This window comes from Corvus brachyrhynchos, unplaced genomic scaffold, assembly GCF_000691975.1.
Source record: "Corvus brachyrhynchos isolate BGI_N302 unplaced genomic scaffold, ASM69197v1 scaffold115, whole genome shotgun sequence".
NCBI lineage: Eukaryota > Metazoa > Chordata > Aves > Passeriformes > Corvidae > Corvus > Corvus brachyrhynchos.
This window is the reverse complement of record NW_008239553.1, coordinates 16,858,778-16,881,991: the sequence shown is the minus strand read 5'-3', so window position 1 is coordinate 16,881,991 and position 23,214 is coordinate 16,858,778. Positions and strand designations below refer to the sequence as shown.

The 23,214-nt window shown below is 37.9% G+C and overlaps 1 long non-coding RNA gene across 1 annotated transcript; it reads left to right on the top strand.

Annotated features, from left to right (window-relative positions):
- The first annotated feature begins 130 nt into the window (after positions 1-130).
- Positions 131-21,955, top strand: LOC108448496. The gene is made up of 3 exons (XR_001864385.1): positions 131-305; positions 15,008-15,053; positions 19,001-21,955. It is a non-coding gene; the product is annotated as an uncharacterized LOC108448496 (long non-coding RNA).
- The last annotated feature ends 1,259 nt before the right edge of the window (positions 21,956-23,214 follow it).

The following is a 23,214-nucleotide window of genomic DNA, read 5'->3' as shown; positions in this document are numbered from 1 at the left end:
AAATCCATCTTCTTTCATGTTAGCCACAAGTCCAGAGACCTTACCTGTCCCCCTGAACAAATACTACTTTAAAGGAGTCTTTCTTTTCCATGCTATCATATGCTTTTTAAGTGGAACAGCTAGTGAAACTCTGAAAGTGGAACACAGTGGAGCTGAGCTGAATAATAAACTAAAATTTGCTTCTAGCCAAAAAAAGTTTAAATTCTTTTTTGCTTCTTTTTTCTTCTAAGCTTCCATGTCTTTACTTCCTTGCAGTTCCCGAAGGACTGAAGATAATGGCCTTCAACACAGACACTGCAGAATGGGTAAGATGTCTGTAATGTATAATTCAGCTCGACTTCTCCAGTCTGTAGCATAAGAAATGGCACTTTTATCACCTTTTACAAAGACCTAGCAATCATTTATTGGTTGCATCTCCGATTTTTTAATCATGTGTGGGCTAATCTGCATGGGAGGGAACATCGAAGGGAATGATGAATAGACTGGACTGTCCAGGGAATAAGGATTATTTATGAAGTTACTCCAGTTCAGTGAACAGTGTAATTCATGTCAAAGTGTGTGACTTAAGCCCAGTGAATTACAAACTTCACTCCAGGAGAGGATTTGGAGCCTGGAGTTCAAAGGAAAGCTGTGACAATGCAGTGTTTAAAGTACATTTTCTAACAAACCTTTTCTACTACATGCCTAAAGAAGCCACTGCTCCAAAACTTTGCAGCTTTTGGATCAAAGATGTAGTGACAGGCAAGCTCATTTTTCTCATTAACAAAATGAAGTTTTAAAATGTTTACAAATGAAGTGTCTGTGTGAGAAATTACTATAGATAAAATTCTGCAGAGAGTGTTAGCAGATTTTCTGGTCTATGTGATATTTTAGGATCAAAGATAGACTTTTATGGAAAAGCTTATCAATTTTGAGCATCACCCTATCACTTCCTGTCTGTTTTCAGACAATATCTGTCACATCAACACAATGGTGCTAGCAGGAACTCTTCTGGTTGTGACTCAAATAATTCCATTCTATTTCTGTTTCTCATTCAACTGCTGCCCTGCAACAAAACATATTCTGCTCCTCTATATTTTTTATGCTGCAAAGGCCAGTAAGGTTCGCAAAATATTTAAGCTTGCCATCAAGTGTTTGTATATGCTCAGTGGATTTAATTTTTGATGAGGGTATCACCCTAAAAGCATTAAGGAAAAATAAATGAAACAAGCAGGTAACAGATTTACAGTAAAGACAGTTCTTCTTAATAAAATGTGTTGCTATGAGTGACTCTGAGTTGCCTCGGCCAAGGCATATGGACATGTTAAGAGAAGAAACATGGGGCATTGAAGACTGTGTGTCATTCTTCTCAATTCCTTCAGGTCCTGTGTTAGAAAGTTGCAGTGGTGGTCTGTTTATAACTTCTGAGCATCTCCCAGACATCTAACACCCCAGGCAGGATTTTTAAAGGCAATAATCAAATATTCTACACAAAGAAATCCAGTGCAGGTATCCTGAATGGAGCTGGGCTTCCTACCCTGTACCCTATTTTCCCCAGGCTCTTGACATGTAAGCCATTCAGAACTAGACTAAACCCTATTTTTCCCAGGCAGCTTCCTCCCTTCACATCTTTCTTTTTCATTCATTATTTTAATTAATTTTTATCACGGCTTTCCTTTTTTGGAGGGATGACAGGAAGGGTTATTTAGCTTTCCACCCCTGTTTCTTTGTATTTTCAGTCTTCTCTCTTTTACCCTGACTCTGCCACCTGAGGTTAGGGTACATGGTGGCCTCTGAGCACCAGTAGCTGGGGCAGAGCCCGAAGCTCTCTCCCGTGCATGTGAGTTGGCTGATTGCATTAGGGTGGCTGTCAAAGCATGGACAGAAGGTGGGCGGTTTTCAAGGATCTCTTCTCTGTGCGAACATGGCTGCAAGAGCACAGTCACCCTGAGGACTGGCGGATCTGGGACACACAATTTTTTTTTTTTTTCCTGTATGGACCAGCAAGAAGCAGATGAAAAAATCATGCAGTTGAAAAAAAAAAACAAATAAACCCCTGACACTGCATATTCAAGACAACCCTCTAACTGTACAAGTCTTTAAATAATGCACTGATGTTCTCATTCTTGATACAGGCTAGCATGATGTTTCAAATCCCCTCTGTAAAAGTGGGGGATTTGAAAAAAAAAAAGTTTTTTTCCTCTTTGTTTCTCTTCAAATTTTCTTCTGCTATAGGACACTCAGAAAGCAGAAACCTAGACAGCACAGCCTACAAAGGCAGAGATCTGTTGCTACTGCTCTTACTTGATCAGGAAGTCATAATTCTGGTACTTCTGTTGCTGATTTGTCTCTGTTCCCTTCTCTAACCTGATTTTTTGTTGCACTCACCTGCTTAGGGTTTGTAATCCCAGTAGCATTCTGTTAGATTTTTCCCAGGGGTCTAGATGGGTATGCCCTGCAAGTTCCTCAGAAATAATATAAAATTATTTCTTGTTAATTAATACCTACGTCTCAATGAATGTATAGACCACATGAGAGAGTGCTGATGTTTTGTCACATTGAACATCATTAAGAGTCTTCAAACATTTAAAACAGAAACAGGAATGGGTGACACTCCAGAATTTCTGTAAGAACATAGAACCATTTAATTGTTAAGGTTGGAAAAGACCTCTAAGATCATCAAATGCCACTGCTAATCTAGCACCACTATGTTCACCACAAAACCATGTCTCATCTTCATGTCTTTTAAATACCTCCAGGAATGGTGATCCCACCACTTCCCTGGGAAGTCTGTTCCAAAGCCTGACCACCTTTTCCCTGAAGTTTTTTCTCATATACAACATAAAACTCCTCTGGTGCAACTTGAGGCTGTTTTGTCTCATTCTGCCACTTGTTACTTGGGAGAAGAGACCAACCCCCACCTCTTACATCCTCTTTTTAGCTAGTTGTAGAGAGCAATAATGCTCCCCACGAGCCTCTTTTTCTGTAGGTTGAACACTCCCAGCTCCCTCAGCTGCTTCTTATATGAACTGTGCTCCAGACCTTCCCCAGCTCTGCTGCCCCTCTCTGGACCCACGGCAGCACCTCAATGTCCTTCTTGTAGTGAGGGGCCCAAAACTGCACACAGAACTTGAGGTGTGGCCTCACCAGTGCTGAGTACAGAGGGTCAACCACCTTCCTAGTCCTGCTGCCCACACTATTTCTGGTGCAAGCCAGTATGTCATTGGCCTTCTTGGCCACCTGGGCACATGCTAGCTCATGTTCAGCTGGCTGTCAACCAACAATTCCAGGTTCTTCTTCCACTGGGCTTTGTGGCCCTGTACCCCAAGACAGTAGATTTGCCTGGAGTTTTTGTGACCCAACTGCAGGACCTGGCACTTGGCCTTGTTGAACCCTATACCACTGGCCTTGGCAGAGGTATAGGCTTGCAGAGCCTCCCTGCCCTCCAGCAGTTCAACACTCCTACCCAACTTGGTGTCATCTGCAAACAGACTGAGGGTGTGCTTGAACCCCTCATCCAGATAATTGATAAAAATATTAAACAGGACTGGCCCCAATACTGAGCCCTTGGGAAATACATTTTTGAGAGGTGATCATTTTGACTTAGCTTAATTCACCACCATTTTCTGGCCCAGCCACCCATTTTTTAACCCAGCCAAGAGTGCACCCATCCAAGCCGTAAGCAGTCAGTTTCTCCAGGAGAAGGCTGTGGGAGACATTGTCAAAGGCTTTACTAAAGCCCAGGAAGGCAACATCCATAGTCCTTCCATCATCCACTGAGCAGGTCTCTTTGTCATAGGTGGAGATCAGGTTGTTACAGGAGGACCTGTCTTTCCTGAAGGCGTGCTGGCTGGGCCTGATGCCCTGGTTGTCCTGTACACGTGGCATATTGGCACTCGAGCTGTTTCATGACCTTCCCTGAGACTGACAGGCCTGTAGTTCCCTATATCCTCCTTCCAGGCTTCTTGTAGATAGATGGACATTTGATAACGTCCAGTCAACTGGGACTTCCCCAGCTATCCAGGACTGAAGGTAAATGAGGGAGGGTGCCTCAGGGAGCAATTATGCCACCTTCTTTGATGGGTGGATTCCATCTGACCCCGCTTGTGCATGTCTGTGTGGTCCAGCAGGTTCTGAGCATTTCCCCTTCAATTCTGGGGGCTTTGTTCTGCCTCCTGTCTCTGTCTTCCATCTCAGAGAATTGGGTACCTGAAGAACAGGTAGTAGCAGGGATTTTTTTCTGGCATGCATTTCTTCATTTTCATGAAACTGATACATAAGTAGCATACCGAAAATAGCAGCATCTTATAATTTTTGCTGGAAATTAAACTTTTAACAGAGATTGAGGAATTAATTCTTGAATTGAAAGCAGAGGATGATTGTTAAGAATCCCTAATAATAAAAAAATTCAGATACCATAAGCTTTATTTAATCTTTTCTACTTAATAAGATCCTGACAGAAATATTGTATTCATTGTCTAGTAAGTACTGCTCTAATTTCTTTATTTTTTTCTATGACCGCTAGCCATGCAAAAATAAATCCAAACATTGTTCAATGCCTTTTGGGCAGACAGGCATGATAAGCACTTTTTTTCAGATGTGCAACTTACTGCAATCTGTGTTTTGAATAATGAAATAAAACCTTAAAATGTAATAATTTTTTTTAAATGCTTGTAGGGTGTGTAAAAAAGTTTTAAGCCCCAAGATAAAATTCAGATATCCATTAAAACAAGGACTACCAAAATGCTATCATTTCTTGTTAAACTAGTATTAAAGCACTGTTCTCTGGTCTGAAGCCTCTACATGAAGAATGCTCCAAGTCCTTCACAGGGGCATTACACGATCTGTCTTCCATCAGAGCTGAATTCAGGGATTTCTAGTGTCAACAAATTAAACCAAATGTCATGCAACTGTCTTGCCTAACAGCCTTGCTCAACAGGGAGCCCAGCAAGCTCACTTCAGCTGAAATAACCTCAAGATCAACACACAGTTTCAGACATGCAAACAGGCAGAAAAGCAAGGTCAAGCAACAAAACACTGAATGATTCACAGTCTTAGACAGAATTTCATGCCTAATGATGCTGATACACATGTATTTCTTCTACAACACAAGGAATAACTGTAACTGACACAATTCAGTCCCAATACATCAGGATCTGTGTTCATTAAATGAAAAGTTGATAAATCCAAGTAAGATGGACTGGCTATTTTTTTTTCTTTTTCCTTTACAAAATTGGTCTCCATTACATTGTGTCTGCTGTGACAACCAACCTAATTCCATCTTTGTCTTTGTTAGTATCCAGACAAACCTGAAAAATTGAGGGGTTTGGACACCTCAGTTCTAATGATTGTACTAACTATACTATTTAGTTCTTTACTATTCTAAGCATGGCTGAAGATGGTTTTTAGAGGATGAGTTAACAGGATTTATTAAGTTTGCTACAGTTGTTTAGGAGTTTCTTGCTGTGCAAATTGGTGGTAGAAATCTTACAATTATCAGTTCTGTGAACAAGGAGAAGGCAGACTATGTGCTACCCGATGAGAGACACTAACAGTAACCTACATACACTGGGCATCGACTTTTCATATAGTTAGGAACACATAACTCACAATGAAAATACCTGATAGTTAAGTTCTGTCATTGTGGAACTGGGACTCCTGAAAAAATCGCTTTGGGTGATATTTTCAAAATACTGCACCTATGGTTAAAATGTCCAAGAAGACTTTATAGATTTTTGAAATGTAACTTATATTTTGAAAAACTACATGGAATTTAAAATTTCATTGCAATTCAATAATACATAAGCTCTTCAGTTAATTGTGCATAAAAAAGAAATATGGAGTCTTGAGTTAAGTAGACAATTTTTGAAATTTTACTTTTAGTATAAACCCAAACCTAAAGACCAAATGTATTTTTGCTTAGGAGTATTACTATTGAACTATACTGTAGAAAAACACATTTGACCACTAGTTTTTAAAATATTGCCTTCTGTCCCTCTGCCCTGAGTTCATCTGTCTTTAATTTTGAGGTATACAATACATCCATAACATGCTATATATATTGATATCTAGAAATCCAAGTATGAAGCTGTATCTAAAATACTGTGTGTTTATTTCATTCATGTATTATATGCAGTAATTCCTTGCAAAGCAAAAGCTTGACCTGTAATGTGATCTGATGTGACCATTCAATCATGGCTAAAGTATTAATAATTAATTTTTTTATTAAAATGGTAACACTTTAGCTCCTATTTATACTCTGCCAAAATGTTTTCAAAGTGTTTCTTTATCCTAATACTCAAGAGACAAATTATTAAGCGCTAAGAAAATCCTTGTCTCTACCACATTTTTGGTGAAAGAAAACATGTTTCTGCTGATGTGTTAAAGAGCCCCAAGATGTTTAATCTTCTGTTCAGATGTCCACTTACGGTGTTTTGCAAGTTTCAAAATACTGCAAGTGAGAAATGATATCTCCATTGTTTTTTTTTTTCAGGTAAGCTGTTTCAAAATAATCTAAATAATATTGCAATCCTAAGACTCTTCTGCTCAAGCTGAAATAAGAGATTCAAGAGGTGGTTTCAGTATCTTCTGCCTATAGTGGGAAACTGCTTGTCTGCCAAGACAATATTTCTTGTCCATTGGCCTAGAAGGATCAAACGTAAAATCCCACATAAGACAGGACATCTGTTTATCCACAAAATCCCTTCCCCATTCATCCATGCAGGCTGGATGTATATCCATTCTGAACTTTCTTCCATCAGGAAGGAAGGCTCTGTGGAAAGTCATTAATACAACCTGCAGAGCTCCATGCAATCTGAGTTATGTTCTACAGCCACTGCAAAGCACGTGCCTGTTTGAATACTGTTTTCTTGCCCTAGTATTAACTGTCACTATAAATAGTTACTTTTGGGAAAATACACTCTTACACAACACTGGATAGCAGCAGAATTCAAGGGGAGTATAAATGCTGACTGAATAAGATATACTTAGCAGCAGCTGCATGCCAGATAGTTTGATCTTTGTTCATTAGTAGCAGTATTAAATTTGTCTAAATAGAGCCTTTCCTAATTAGCTTTAGTGACAAAAGGGAGTCTTCTAAACCATATCATCCGAACTGGCTGCAGGGAGAGATTCCAAACTAGACTCAAGGTACCATGTAAAATATTCTACTGTAACTCATCTTCTTCTATTGTAATTCAGGTCCCTCTTAAGCTTATTAATTCAGAAGGAATCCTGATGATAATATAATCCTCTTATGTTTGTAGTGTTTTTCTTTTGCAAGAAGTAGGGTAGAACTGCTACTGTGCCACCTAATGGGTCATTAAATTCTTTTCAAAATAGTGAGAAAAATAGGCCACACAGGCATAATTTAGGATTTTGCTTCAACAATTTAACAGGATTTCTTCCCTGCTTATATTTGGCCATACAGTCTTTGAGAATAGTGATTTGTGAACGATCAAGTAATTTTGCTTCTCATTATGAAAATTTAACTGAGCTTATAATCCTAAAACAAAACTGTTCTTAGAGAAAGCACTACAGAAAATACAAAGATTTTAGTCATGACTGACACATCAAGTGATGTAGCAATAACTGATGTCCTCATAAACTTTCATTGATCAGTCATGATCAAACACTTCCTTTGTTTTGCTAATGAGTTATCACATTCATATTTAATAAAGGACTTACATTTCTGCTTAAATTTCACCTAAGATAACATGAGTTACATATTTATGCTAAGATAAACATGTATTTTAATGATTTTTTTAAGATGTGGTCAGAAATTGCAGTCAGCAAAATGGAGATGTATAGCTATATCAACTCATTTTCTTACCTTTATTTTCCCTCTTTTCCTTTATCAAAATTTTGTTTCTCCTAGAAAAACAAAATGACAGTATATCTATTGTCCTTACTTCTTTAATTTTCATGCATATATATTAAGCATTATTAATATTATTAAGAACTAAAAATAATTTATCAGTTTTTAAGCATCCACTATTTTATAGCAAATTTTTAAAATGCAGAAGAAACTGCATCTTCTGAAAATCACTGGTTTACATTTGTTTATTTTTTTTAATAGAAAAGGAAGCAAAATAAAATTTGTCAGAGCACTGGATTTATATGATATATGAATTCTATCAAGACATTTAAAATAATAAAGATAGCCAAGGATGTACAGCACCACAATAAAACTTGTCATGCTAAAATTGCTATTTCATTATTAATGATTAATTATTCATTGCATTATTCATTCATTATATTTTATTATATTTACTGTGTTCCTAAGCTAATTTTTTTGTGTATGTTACCACTCACTTTCAGATGTTTTTGAGACTGCTTCCTGTATAGAGCAGATAGTGCATATAGAACCTGACACTTCATTAAACACCTAAAGGCATTTTGAATCAAAATCCATAATCATGTAATCATTTTTAAACTAAGAAAGCAACTTGTGAGCGCTAGTCACTAGATAGTTTCTGTATATATTCCACCTCTGCAGTAGGGACTCAGATCATTTGGGTCAAGCCTCCAAATGGTTAATTTCCAAAAATACGTGCTTCAAGAGTTGTTAACAGTTTCAACCTTTCACTGTAAAAGTCCCACATGAAAACTGACCCTTTTGATGCATCAGCTACTTTTAACCTATATGTCCAGACTCCACAGTCACACTGATCTCTGATTTCTGCAGCATTCTTACTTTAACCAAAAAGCCAGACTTTGAAGCAGCCGTCTTGACAGTGTTATCAACTGTTTGCCACATACTGCATGCTTTTGGGAAAAGGCCAATAATGACCATTAGAGGTGGAATCATTTCTGATGGCCACCTTGGGATTTCAGGTGGCTGAAAGGAAGGTGTTTCTCTAGTGTGTTAAGGAAAGCAAATATCAAAAGATCAGATGTGATATAATTACCTTGAGCTTATTCAAAAAAATTAGTTGAATAATAGACAACTTTCATTGCATTCTTTGCAGCCATGCATTGTAAAAATCAAGGAGCTCTGCCAGTGCTTTAAAAGGGGTACTAAAAGCAATACCATTTGGAGAAAAATTAGATAATCCTCCCATTTGTATCAGAGAATAGTCACTTGCTTTGTCTTTCCTTGAAAATACGGATCTGAATATGGAAGGACAAAAAATCTTACCACGGTTGCGTCAGTTGGTGCCTTTTGAGCTGCCCTGTTTAAATCCTAAGCTTCTTGAGATTTGAACTGCTTCTCATTTTTGTTTTATTGAGGATCAGGCATAGGTCAGTGAGACATATCTCTTGTATTTCTGTTAGCAACAGTTTATGATAACTACTTTCAGAGACTGTCAGAGTAAAATAAAAACAATTATAAAACATTAACAAAGTTTTGTCCTAACATTGAGAAAACAAACTGCATAACTCATTTAAAGCAATTCCACTCTTAAATTCAAGATTTGGTTGGCAAGCAAACCATACAATCTTCGTAGTGTGAAATGAAACCTGAAGATCATAAATGCAACTAGAACACTCATCAGACACCATTTTGCATTTAATTGCTTGCTAGTAGAAACTAATTGCAATGCAAAACCCAGGGATTTACTTAAGAGGCTAAATTGGAAAATATATACAAACAGATACCATGGGGACTATTCCAACACAGCATAAATCTGGAAAATTTTAACTTGTCACTAAATGGATTCATTTGCTATGGTGGTACAGTACAAGCAGAGACAAGTAGCAAAGGGAGGTCTGTCTGGTGACGTGACAAGTATGTGTTTCAGTGGTAATAACTAAATAAGTGACTCTGAGGATCTCTACCTTTTGGGTGGTGGAGACAGACCCCCATTCCCAAAAATTCAAAGTGCCTTCCTATGGATCTTTTACATACTCACACAAACACCGTTCACATGTTGTGATCCCTATTTACTAAATTTCTAAAATAAAGTATAAAAACTCAATTAAAAGAACAAGAAAACTTACTGTGGAGAACCTTCCTGGTCCTCTGCACTTGAGGACTATCAAGTCCCAGACTGATGTTCAATAAATGTTTTTTTAATGTTCAGGACACACACAGCCTAAAAACCGTGTTGAAATTAAGCGTGCTCGTTATGTGTTTCATGTAACCTCTTGAGAGCTGCTTAGACAGGGATATTTTTCCTGAAAGAATTTAAGTCTTAATTTTAAAATGTGACTGGATTCAAAAGAGGGCATACTCCGTACAGTGCAGAGATTCCTGAACCAAAAAGTAGTGCTTGTTGGTTCTGTTAAACTCAAGTGTACACTTAGACTATTCCTGAGTCCAGAGCTAGGCTGAGTTCTGAATTCTAACTCAGATTATTCCCTTACTACCCCCCAGAAGAAGGTGTAACAGCAAACTCTTCTTGGATTCAGAGCACTTGTATGCCTTCTTTGAATCTAAGACACTGTTCAGGATTTAGTAGAAGAGCAAAAAGTGATCCACTATCTGCAAAATATGCAACCAAATTCCTCATCTCATGAGGAGGGCTTCAAACCTGCTAGATATTTGTATGAATGGCATCAGCAATGGATTAGCTACTACTATAGGTAACTAGGCATTGTCCCATGCTGCACTGCTGATATTATCATAGGAAATAAATCAATAGCCATGACCTACTAGATTTCAAGTTATTCAGGCTTCAATTAGCATTAGTATTATTTTCTGCAGATTGCACAGTTCATTAGCAAGTCTTGACAGTCCTGACAGCTGGTGCTTTGGAGCACTGCTGTATAGTATTCTTCAGTGACCTTGACGAACCTTTTAAATCACTTTAGCTCTGTTTTGGAGAACAGATTGTCCATGCTGAATTTATAACCTGCACTGCTACTAAGGCAGCTTTCTTGGCCAGCTTCTGTCTCCCAATTTCTGAACATCTGCTATTCAGAAAATCTAAGTCATCACCTGAATACTGGATGGACTTATAGGTAGCCAAGTACATAAGGACATAATTTGCCTCATTTTCCATAAAATATAATGGAGTTAATATTCATTTTTCTAATTCCTATTGTAGTGGGCTTTACAAAATGAAATTACTGAAAGTGAGCTTTTCATCATGTAAATATACCAGCACAGTCAGCATTGCCTGAAACTGCTATAGAAGCATTTACTGTCATGCCCTAGAAAAAATAAACTTTGGTTCCTTTACAGTCTTAATTTTTTTTGTTTAATTTCACTGTTGTGGTTTTCTTTCCAGCTAGCAGCATCCGTCCCCATAATCCTGAATTCTCCTGTGAGTCAGAACCAATTTTGTCTGTCACTATAGATTTAGGATTTTTGGACAATTGCCCAGACACTCAGCAGAGTCACTTTTCTCCTTTGTCTTTCCAGTCAGTATGCACTAAGTGCTCATAAGTCACATTAACTAGAACTGAGGCAAAGCAACAAATTGAACAAATAACTATAATGACTGGCAGGGAGAGCAGAGACCTGTTTATAATTGCTTGGTTTGCTGAGTACATGGATGTTAACATGACTCACCCAAGGGCAATTACTTTGTAGCTTCTGACAGGTGTGATATGGTATTGTTGATTTTGGCAGATATCTCTAGTACAAATGCTCTAGTCGACCTTGAAAAATCTGATGTCAGCAGTCACAACTGTGGCCCTGATGCTGATCCTTCTCTTCTATGAGAAATGATCCTTTTCATCAATATTTAAAAAAAATATCCTTGGTTTACCTTATTTTTTTTGATTTTTTTGTTTGTATCTCTCCCAGAATCATAGAGTTGTTAAGGCTGGAAAAGATCTTTAAGATCATCAAGTCCAGCTCCCAAAATAGTATGACCACTATGCTCACCATTAAACCATGTCCTCAAATATTCTCATGTTTTTAAAACACTTCCATGGATGCTCACTCCACCACTTCTGTGGGCAGTTGCTTTGCAACTTATTCTGTAAAAAAATTTTCTTAGCACATAATCTAAACCTCTTCTGGTTCAAGATCCCATTCCTTTTCAATATTTCCTGCAGAAAATAGTGTGTTTCTGCCATTTTTTTCCACAAATGTTAACAGATTAATATACTTAAGAATTATTTTTATTCATAGTAACTCAGGTCTTTGGGGTGAAACTTTTATTTCTCTTGAGCTAATGTCTCAATATTTCCCCATGAAGTTCCCACAGTATCTGGGAGCAGTGGTTACTCATGGTTATTGCACAGGGCCATTTCCATTCTCTAAGTATCAAGTTCTGGCAACTTGTAATCAACAAAGTTTTGCTGACTTGCCATGAGGATAGTGATTTGAACACCAAGAGTATTTTAAAATTACCTGGCTGGATAAAAATAAGTATTTATCCCATCTTAAAAATCAAGAACTTTAAATGTATCTGGTTTTGACACAAAAGTGTAAACTTTCTAAAGTTTATAACTTGGCTTCTATACACAGACATTTCAGGAAAACTCAATTCCTTAAACATTACTGAAAAGGTCCTTAAATGGGGACATAATTTCAGCTGAAATAAACTTGTTTTCCTTACAGAGAAGTGTTTAAGGAATATTCTTTTTTGTTTGCCAAGCTCTGATACTTATTGACCTTCAGCTGAGTATAAAGAAGACTGCAGTGTCTTGTCCTAAAGCTTAAACTCCCAGAATTTAAAAAATCCCAAGTGATATAAAATAACCAAATACATTTTGTGCTCTAATTATGAACACACACTGATTAGAACTCCTAAGCAAAATCAAAGACTGATTTCTTCCCTAGTATTCAAAGTGTACTATGATTAAGAACATTCTAGTACACAGTAAAAAATAATTATCAAAATATACATTGGGTGCTTTAGCAAAGACAATGAAACTATTCCCCACATTGCAAGAAAATGCACAAGAAACTTCTACTGTCCAGAGAATGTTGCAAAGCGACTTAAGTGAAACACTTGCCTTACACAGCAGTCTTTCATAGCATGCTATAACCAGTAATCTACCCAGGATCAGAGCCAAGGAGGGATTAACCCATCACAGAAAGACATTCTATTTTTGGCAGCAGGCATAAATGCCTAGTGACTGAACACACTGAGCTTTGTGCAATATGCCACTGCATTTGATGCTTGATGAAAAAGGGTACTATAATTTAAGCTCATAATACTGTGTTGATGTATCACATCTGCTAAATTCATTGTAGTGCAGTAAACTGGTAAATCAGATACATCTTCCAAAATCCTTCTTTGGTGATTCTTGCAGTTTAGAAAATACAGCTACATCTTAAGCAGAATCAGATTCTTCCTACCATCTCAGAAGGTCCCTGCATCTAGAAGAGAGAACGTACATTGGCCAGCTGAACCTTTTTTTTATTCCTTTTTTAAACTGTCCTTTTTTGAACCACTATTGCAACTGACCTTAGTCCCCAGAGAAATACACTTTAGTCCTTGTACTAGAATTCATGGATCTAATACAGGGATTGGAAAAATATTTCTGTGTAAGGGACACGTGTGCACTCTTTTGAGCTATTACCCATGGCTTCACAGATCGCAACATGTGTCCAGGTACTGTAAGACCGCAGTTATTTCCCTGGAATGTTGCACATCTGGCTGTGCCAAGGTGCCCGACATAACACTGCAGCAGTTCAACAAAGCTACTCAACAGTCAAGAGAAATGCTCATAGTGGGTGGGAAATTATACAACCGTAATAGTTTATCTATATTATCATAGAAGCATTTCTGATCAGCATTTCCCAGATAACAGATAAGGAGTATAACTGACAGACCCAAAACTCATCCTGAGAATAAAGTACTTCATGTTACTTTGTACAGTGCACATTAACCCTTATAATTTATTCTGGTAGTACTTTGTTATTATTGATTTTAAAGCACAATGAAGAGTATTCTATGGAATTGATTGGGTCAGTGAAGATCTCTGTCTAATATAGGTTTTATGAAAGCAGCTCACAATTTAAATAAGCCAAGGATTGTCCTTTATCTAGATTTGTTCATTATTAAAATGTTTCTGAAAATCATATACACTCATTTTCATATAAAGTAATATTTCATAAATTAGATTTATTTTCTCATTTTGTGTGGTAGAAGAATGATTAGCTTTCCTATTCTGCTGTATTTTCATAAAGGGTTGTGTGGTACCGTCTTATTTAAGGCACATCAACTGATCTCTTTTCTGAACCCCCAGTTATTCACCTTCATTTGTCCAATGCTCATAACTCTTCACAAATACCATTCATATTCATTTTTATCCCTATAGAAGCTGGTATTTCTGCTGTCAGATACATAAATATCAGAATTCTGATTTGGATTCCCAATTTCAAGTCCTTCTGCAAAGAAATTATAATTCTGCGCATCAAAGTACAAAAGGCAGGTTTTGCTTTTAATTACAACTTTAAATGCCCTGCCTTTCCAATTAAATGATCAACAACACAACTTACATCTTCAGAAATGAAAGACTGCATGTTGAAAGCCACTCCAAATTTACACTCCACAGAAACTATGTGACATACTCAAGGATAGAATCCAGCTCCCTAGAGTGACTGTCCATTTTTTTTACTTTTTTTAAGCCTACCCATTCCACCCTATATATCTCAAAAATTCTCCAACAAATGGAACAGTTATCCCAGAGACAGCAAACTAATTCAGCCACGGTACAGATCTACCTGGTGCACTGAAGTAGGCATGGCTGAGGGGAAAATGGTGTGTGATCATGTCATTTTAGATCAGAACTCCATAGGTTACAAAACTAGAAGGGCCCATCTTGATCATCTAGTCTGACAACCTTTATAGGAACAGGCCGTGTGAACGGCTCAGAATGAATTCTGCTTTCATAATGCATAAGTACAGAGGAACAGAATTAAAAATGTGTAAGCAACTTTCATTCTGACAGTCCACAATTTTGAATGCCTCTTTTTGCAGTGTAGATCTTTTTCAAGAGAGGAAAAAGGGTACAACTGTTTCATGTTTAATTCCTAGTTGCTGTTTTTCCAAAGCAATCAGACATTCCATCTGAATAATCTATAAATATCCTCCTGATTCAATTTCCTTCCCTCTGGGGTGCGTAAAGTACTGGCTTTGTAGTGTGCCAGTGAAGTGACCATGTTGTCTCACTGTTCTAGATGCCAAGGAAAGGAGGAAATGGAAGCACTGCCACCAGAGATTAAGGTATGTCATTTGTGGGGCAGTGAAGGAGGTTGCAGGGTGGCATAGAGGGTTGTGTTTACAGCTGGGAAAGAGGGAGCTGGGATAGAAGCATAAAAGGAGGTTTATTACGCTTAATTCTCTTCATGTGATGGTTACTATGTTCTCAATCATGGCATGTGTTCCTTGGAACAAAACCCGCTTCCATAACTATTTTGCTACTTTATTTACTTACAGACTAAGTACTGCTTCTAAAACACACATTTTAGTGGCAAACACCAAGGCCACTATATTCTTTACCAGTGCATGTCTCAGTTAGCCTCACCTAAGGAGGTATCTGGTAGATGGAATGTTTCCCTGTTGATAGTTTGTAAATAAGGAGCACTAAACCTTGCAAGTCTCACCCTATGTATTAAATATCAAGACTGTGTGTCAGAGTCTGGTCAGAGCAGGGTGGATTGAGCTCTAGGCAAAAAGCAGAGAGAATCCCTTCTGCTCTCTGCGTCAGCTGGACAAGTAGGTCTGCTGAGGTTCCTTCAACTGGAGGCAACACTTTGGGAGGAGAGGAAGCAGCAGAGTACCTGCCTCCCCCACCATCCCTGTCCTCTGTACCCCAGGTGCCAGGCTGTGTCACACAGTGTGCCCTGAGCCCCAGGCTGTCTGTGCTCAGCCAGACTGCTCTCATCCTGCATGCTTAAGGGCACTAGTTTTTACCTCTAACATAACAATCATCAAAGCTTGCAACTGTGGGCCAAATCCTACTTTCAGACATACTTGAATAAAACTGGAATTGAATAGTTAAGACATTTTTCAGATCTGAAAGAGTACATAATATATTTCCCTCATCCAAATGTCTCATCTTTTAATCCAATCAGCCAAGAAGTTTAATCCCAACTACGCAGATTTGATTTGCAAAATCAAATGGAAATGGCCAGCATAAAGCCTGTAGTATATTTTACCTGCAGTCATTATGCAGTTAATGCTGTGAAAGTAACAGTGCTGTGTTTGAGGGATGGGCTAAAGCCCTGCCTGAATGTTTCTTATCTAAGAAGGGAAGAGATCTTTCTTATTGATGCTATTAGTCTGACAGCAGTGCTGGAGGGACCAATTCAAATTTAAGAGCTAGATTTAATCTGAAATTATCGATACCCTGGAACTTGCCATGTCCCAAAAGATTAGGCCAAATAGCAGCATCATATACTCTGAGCTCATGTTGAAAGCCACTGTGTAGTTACTAATTCTACTAGGGAGAGTATATCTCCTCCTCCTCACCCATTTCCAGTGGATAAGCCCATGCTAATGAATTCGACATTCAGTGTTCAGTGAATCAATGGTTAGCAACATACAGAAAAACCTTCTTTGGAGCCAAGGAAAAATATGTTTCGCATATAAGAGAAAGCATTTATTTTTTAATCCAAATGGCTTATGCCTTTACCATCAGTAAGTGAATTTTTAAAGCTAGTATTTGTTCCTGACATACAAATCCTTTAATGGCACATTGTGTATGAAGCTATGTACTACAAGCTTAGGGGGCCATCCATGCACACACAGATTCTTTCAAGACTAGAGTTTTAGGTGTTTTCCAATCATCACCCTAACACACATCTAAAAGTCACTGTGTCACTGGTGCTGGCAGCTTGTCTTAGCTCAATATGCAAAACTTAGCTTTGGGTTCTGAGCAATGTGACAAGGAGTTTAGACAAAGCTTTTTTTAGGGCTTAGATTTTTTTTTTCTATTTTATACAAGGGTTTTCTGTAACCCTTGATTCTTTCTGTATGGCACCTGGTATGAAATGACTGAATTATGTACAGAGGGGCTGATTTTTTATGGTATTTTCTGGAAGCTATTGTGTACAGAACCACCAGACCTTAGGAGAATCACACATCATGAGTTATTACAGACTCATAACCTATTATTTCTTTTCTTACTCAATGACCCAGATAAAGCAACACTAGCATTAGTATTATTTAAAGACAGGTTTTGATGTAAAGCGATAGTTTTCATTAAGAACTATGTACATTCTATGTTTCTAAATCAGAGCTGTAGGCATACACTCTTACCATGTTGAAATCAAAGATTTGACTGAGAGTAAAAGAAATATGCAACCTCAACTGAGACAAAGGAAAATATACTCTATTCAATGCAGCTGAGCTTCAGCACTTTCAGAATATTGGAAACATTTAAAGAGTTTCAGAATTGGAGTATACATATTCACCTTTCCAAGAAATGTATAAATGAAATGACATGTGCAAAGTATGTTCATGTATCTCTAGCCACAAAGTAGTATAACTGCATTGAAGACAAAGCAGGGAAAAAAATCTGGATATACTTACAGTATAAACATCTAAAAGGCATAATTACTAGTATTTTAAAGCTATGTCCAGATAAACACAACTTTCTTATGTCAACCTGTGTTGAAAGAAGCATGAAAAACAAGGTTGAGCCCCAACTTGTTTTTAGCTTCACTCTCTACTTAACATCCAGTTGCTGTACCAACTGCAGTAGCAACTGCTTGGCTTGGAGCCCTCTTTTGCTTCTCTTTGTTTTGATATGACTGACATGGCATTATGTTAAAAGTTCTTTCTCTTTGAATAGCTGGTTTGGAGATTGTGTAGAAGTTTTTAAAGATTCCCTAAAAAAAGGAGAGAGGGAAAAACCTGAAGGTAAAAACCACCTGTTGTCTGTAGTACGAGTTGTATCGCCCCACCCCTGAAAAACCCACAACATTTTTTTGAAACAGTTGCCTCAGTACATATGGGTTTCTTTACATGAAGGGTGCCCAGTTCTGAACATTGTCACCCATCAAATATGGAAGCCATTTAAATATTCTACAGAGCAATAAAAACCCATTGTCTGCTCTGCTTTGTAACTGGCAAAACCACCAGACTACCCAGTGATAAATGTGTAGCAAGAGCTCTCCTTTCTGATTTAGAAACAAAAAAGCCCTTCCACTCCAAGATGTTACTTTGTTATCCCACTATCAGCCTGAGAATGCACAACAGCCATCAACCAGAGCATCCGTTTAGCAACCTCTTCTTGTTTCATTTAAAGTCAATACCAGAACTGCCTTAGTATGCAATGTCACAGCAAAATTTGCCCTGGTTCTGGTCAGCTGCTGATATCTAAAAACAAACCTGCATGGCTTTTTATACTTGCAGGAAATACAAGAGCAAAGAGACAAGTACAGCAAGTGGACAGCAATGTGACCTTCTTCTGCAGCATCCCAAAAAACCTTAATAGCAGTGTAATTGTCTTCTTGCTGAACTGTTGTGAAAGATATTCTGCCTTTTTGATTCCTGGCTGATCCCTGGGTTTTCATCAGAGTACCATCCTGTACTTGGTCTTGTGTACTGATAATAATCACCCACCTTCCTAATCTGACCCAACACCCTTACTTCTGTAAATCTGTATTTCTACATCGTATAATGCACAACTCTTTAGAGATACTATGGTTTATCCCCCAAAGAAGCAGAGTTCACAAGCTAACACAGAGTACTCAGCTAGTATTCAGCTGGCTGATAGATACACACTATGCCATATAAATAACCTGATAAAATGATCAAATATCATTCTGTTACTGACAATGGCAAAAAGCACCCTACCAAAACAAATAGGGCCAGGATCTCATCATAAATGTATTTCTGCCGTTTAAGTGCGAGACAAGCCTGTGAAGTCCTTTTTTAAAGCAAAACTCACTATGTCATAGTGATACTTAATGATTTTTCAGAGTCGGCAAAGGAACTCTAGTCTTTCTCTCAGGAATACCAAAGAGACATGCAAGCATAAACATAAAGTTTTAAGAAAGCTTTAACTAACACACAAATCAATATTTTGCACACAGGAGAGTTTTCCACTGAACATTTAAATACAGGGATTTAGTTCCCTAAATATAAACCACAGCTACTGAAAAACTGGGTTAATAAAAATATGTCTTGAAAAGTATTTACAATACAAGTATTTTTTCTTGCAGTCTGTCATGTGCCACTCAGTGCTCTTAGCCCAACATGAAACTGGAAGTCTGTTTCCCTGAAAAACACAGAGAGCCTGCTACAACTTTAATCTGTGCCTGCCAGAAAACTCTGACTGAGAGATTTAATGGCTGCCGGTTCCGCATATGTTTCTGTCAACGTGATCCTCAGCTCCAACTGTGTCTTACAGAGAAATGCTTGAACACATGAGAGCTACAGCTGAGCTGCACAATGACAAAGGCAAAGCTGACACAGTGATCTGGTTTTAGAACAGAGATAATATCTTAATTCATTATCTAGAATAGAAAATGTACTGCTTGAATAGGATGCCCTGATTCATAGCTGGATTGCCATCATGTATGTTTTTTACCTAAGGGAGAAAATAGATTTGATAAGGCTCTCTTAATTATTATCTGTTAATTTATTCTAAGGGCTATATTGCATGAATTCACAAAATGGAATAGGGTCCAACTTGCTTTATTGTGTTGCTGGCTCACCTACTCTACCTCTCAGTCAATATTCCTTTATTTGTCTCTATATGGAAACTTCTCATCTCATTAATAGTTAAGCAAACATTAAGGATTGCCTACAATATTCTGTAAGACTTTAAGAAAGATACACATCACATTCCTTATCTTCACTCATTCCTTTCAAAGGTGTGGGTTTACAAACGCAGAGCTCAGCAAAAGAGGCTTGATAGTTTAATAAACCATTCGAAAAAAGGCCATCAAATATGAATCAAAATCAGGCAAACTCAGCAGCTTGGGCTGAGATTTTGTTTTTATTTCAAATCAAAACCTGGTTCATAAACTTCCAATAAATAAATCCAGCTGTCATACCATTTTAATCTCTCTGCCTACTGATAATGAAAAGAGAAGCATCTTCTTGGGCAGAGCAGGTGTTAGAATAAAAAGGAGCCAGTCTGAGCCCCAAGCCCAGTACGTGGTTATGTCCCTGCTGGGTTAAGTTACGAAGAAATCCAAATCATTCAGTATGTGGGTGAAAGGAGGGAGAGGCCCATGCCTTTCTTTCTCCTTAGGCTCCTCATGAGACTGACACTGCCCCTCCTCTTTGAATATGGTTATCAGCAAATCCATCTCAGAACAGCAATGAAGGGATATTCATGACGACAGCAGCTGCAAAGTTGATAAAAATATACAAAATTCCATTGTGTGGGTGGAAAGATTGCCCTTGCTGAACAGAAACAGAAATCTTAGCGCCCTGATGTTTTTGGCTTCAGCTTGCTATATTTTGACACATAGTCTAGAAACCCCAATCCAAGCTGTGCTTGTTGTCCTAAAATCTTTTAAATACAATGTTTAAAAATAAAAATGTAAGGCACCATTTTTTTCCCCCTCTTGAACAAGGCTCTCATGTTCAGAGATGAGACAAGAGAAATGATTTTTCCACCTGCTATCAATACACCAGGCCAAACTGCCTGGGGTAGCTAAAAAAAAGCATTCCACAACTCCGCATGGATTTCAGTGGATTGCCTAGCAGAGCCAAGATTTTCAGCTTTCAGCTGCTCCTGTGGGTTTGTGTGGCAAAGTGCACAGAAAATGCCATGCCAACCATTCCTTCAGAGCAGATGGGGAGAGGCATATTTACTAATCATCACAAAACCTGTTATATATGTTTAAATCTTTTTTATAACAACAATTTTCTTTTCAGCCATTTATTGAACAGCTACTAAGCTAAACCTCTGCTCAGTATGTGATTACAAAATTAGGGTTTTACTTTCTCTCCAGGATCCAGTTGGACAATGAATGACAATGACCACAACATGCTCCCAACTGCAGCTCTGACTTCTAGCAGTCTTGCTGGCAGCTAAAATTTTCTAATACTTTATGGTTCTGTATTTCTGAAAATAAAGTTAATTACAACTGATGCAGAACGTGATATCTAAAAGTGGAAATTGTTTTGCTTAGACTAGCTTATTTTTCCATAGTGATATAAGCTACCTATAGAAATGCACTCAAACCAAACTAAGAGATATGCCAAATGTAACTACCATTACTCAAAGCTATATTCTGCTTTCTAGCCATATATCCAATATATCCAATTCTGTCCATATATCCATATCTGTAACTTAATCTTGAAAAATATTTGAGTCCCTTGTCCTCTCTAAAAGCTTCTGAAAACACCTAAAGAAATTTTAAAAGAAGTATCTTAAGACTCAAATCATATTTTCTATCATTGAATGTAAACAATAGTTGAAAATATGTGCAACTTAACAGTATTTTCCCTTGTTCTGAGACAAAGGTAATGACTGTTTGTTTTCTTGTGCATGTAGTGAAGAAACAGTAAATAAATAGCTATGCATCCTCTCAAAATCACTGCTGCACTCTGCAATTATCTTTCTCATCCATCATAAAGCTAATACACAAGTGATTTAAAATATCACGGAGACAGCCCAGGTCTGTGGTTTCCCAGTTGCCGGGGTGCTGGCTGCAGGAGGCAGTGCCGCAGAATGAATGAGCACTGTGGGACCTGCCTGCATGGGCTCTCCTTGCACATTACTCAGGCAAGGCTGGGTTGTGCTGGGGTTTTTACTCAGCAAACTCAGTATCCCTGTTGCATTTTCATCTTCCACTGAAATCACTGAAAGGGTTTGAGATAGCAACAGACTCCATTCCCTATGAGTCAGCCTGAGGTTCCACTCCTGGCAAAGACTCCTTGCTGCTACATTATTGTAATTTTTAATAATTACTGATAACAACGCTATTAGCACATTGCAGCTATTCCATTTTATATTCTGCAGTATATGCTCCACTGATCATTTTTGCATTTCTCTAATTCCTGTGTTTGTCTCTAGTTTGAGGAAATCTTCTAGTGAATGAATTTATAACCATTAGGTCTTAGTCTTTTGTAAGCTGGATTGTATGTCTTCTCTATTTCAGTTACTTATATTTTCATTCATTTCTTGCATTATCTGCAGTGTTTTCACTTTAAACAGCAAAACTTCTTGATGTTTCTGAAAGATTCATTTTAAAGCAATAAATAAAAATAGCTTAAGACACCATCTTGTGTCCTCAAGAAACAGTCCCATTTGTTTACAGTTAAGAATCATGACAGCAGCTGCTTGCAGTCCAGGATCCCACTGATTATTATGCCATGGTATCATAAGAATATTTCCTCTACTAGTATTACAGATAGATTAGAGCTATCAGTCAGAATGAAAATGCCTGCATGAAAACTCTGATGAATGAAATAGGTACTGACACCTAAGACTTGACACCTAAAATAGTGAGAGAAACTGTGATAGAAGCTCTCAGAGAAATAATATATTTCTTATTAAAAAAAAGAGACCCTAAAGAGCAGGAAGACTGTTTGCCCCAGGAGTAGCAGAGCTGCAAAAGCATGGTTTCCTGTAGATTCGTAACCTTTATCCCAATCTCTCTGACTGCTTACCTTATTATGATGATTACAGTTCCTTCTGTCTCCCTTTGAACCCTCCACTGGGGAAGAGACAGTGTGAGCTGTGGCCTGTTACCAGCTGCATTTGCACTGATTGGCCATGAAGTTATTCTTAAATAGACAGTAAGTCCAGCAGTGGGAGTTCTTATTTTGTCTTCCCTCTGTTAATTTTCTCAGAACTTCTAGGACATTAATTGTCTCTGGGATTTTCCTATCCTTTTTGAAATCACTCTTTAGGTTAAAAAACTGTTAGGCAAAGAATAGGCTCGGTAGATAGAGATTCTGCTGGCATAAACCAATTGCCTTTAGGAAACCAGTCTAAGAAATGTTACTTTTCTCTTGGCAAGACAGCTGCAGCACTGTTAAACTGGAATGGCTGTTAAACTTTACAAAAATCATTTCCAGTAATCACCTAGCATTTAGCTAGTCTATTTTGAATGGTACAAAGATAAGTACTCATAATTTATCTTATTCATATGAGCAGAGCCAGAAATTAACAGAACTTCAAAGGGAATCTTATATAAATGTCAATCTATTGTCTGAGCTTGATATCACTGGGTAAAATGAAGTTGAATAACCTAGCCAGTGTCACCAGCAGAGCTGAAGGCTTCTTACCTTCCACCAAAGAAATGAGAGTGATTCAGCTTCTTGTGATTTTCCAAGAACAAAGGGCATGCACAAACCGGATGGGCTGGTGGTAGAGCCAAGCATAATCCATAAGGATTAGTTTTAAGAATGTGGCACATGTTGCTCCTCTGATGCATCTTGATATTCATCGCTCCTTCAGCCAGCATGAACT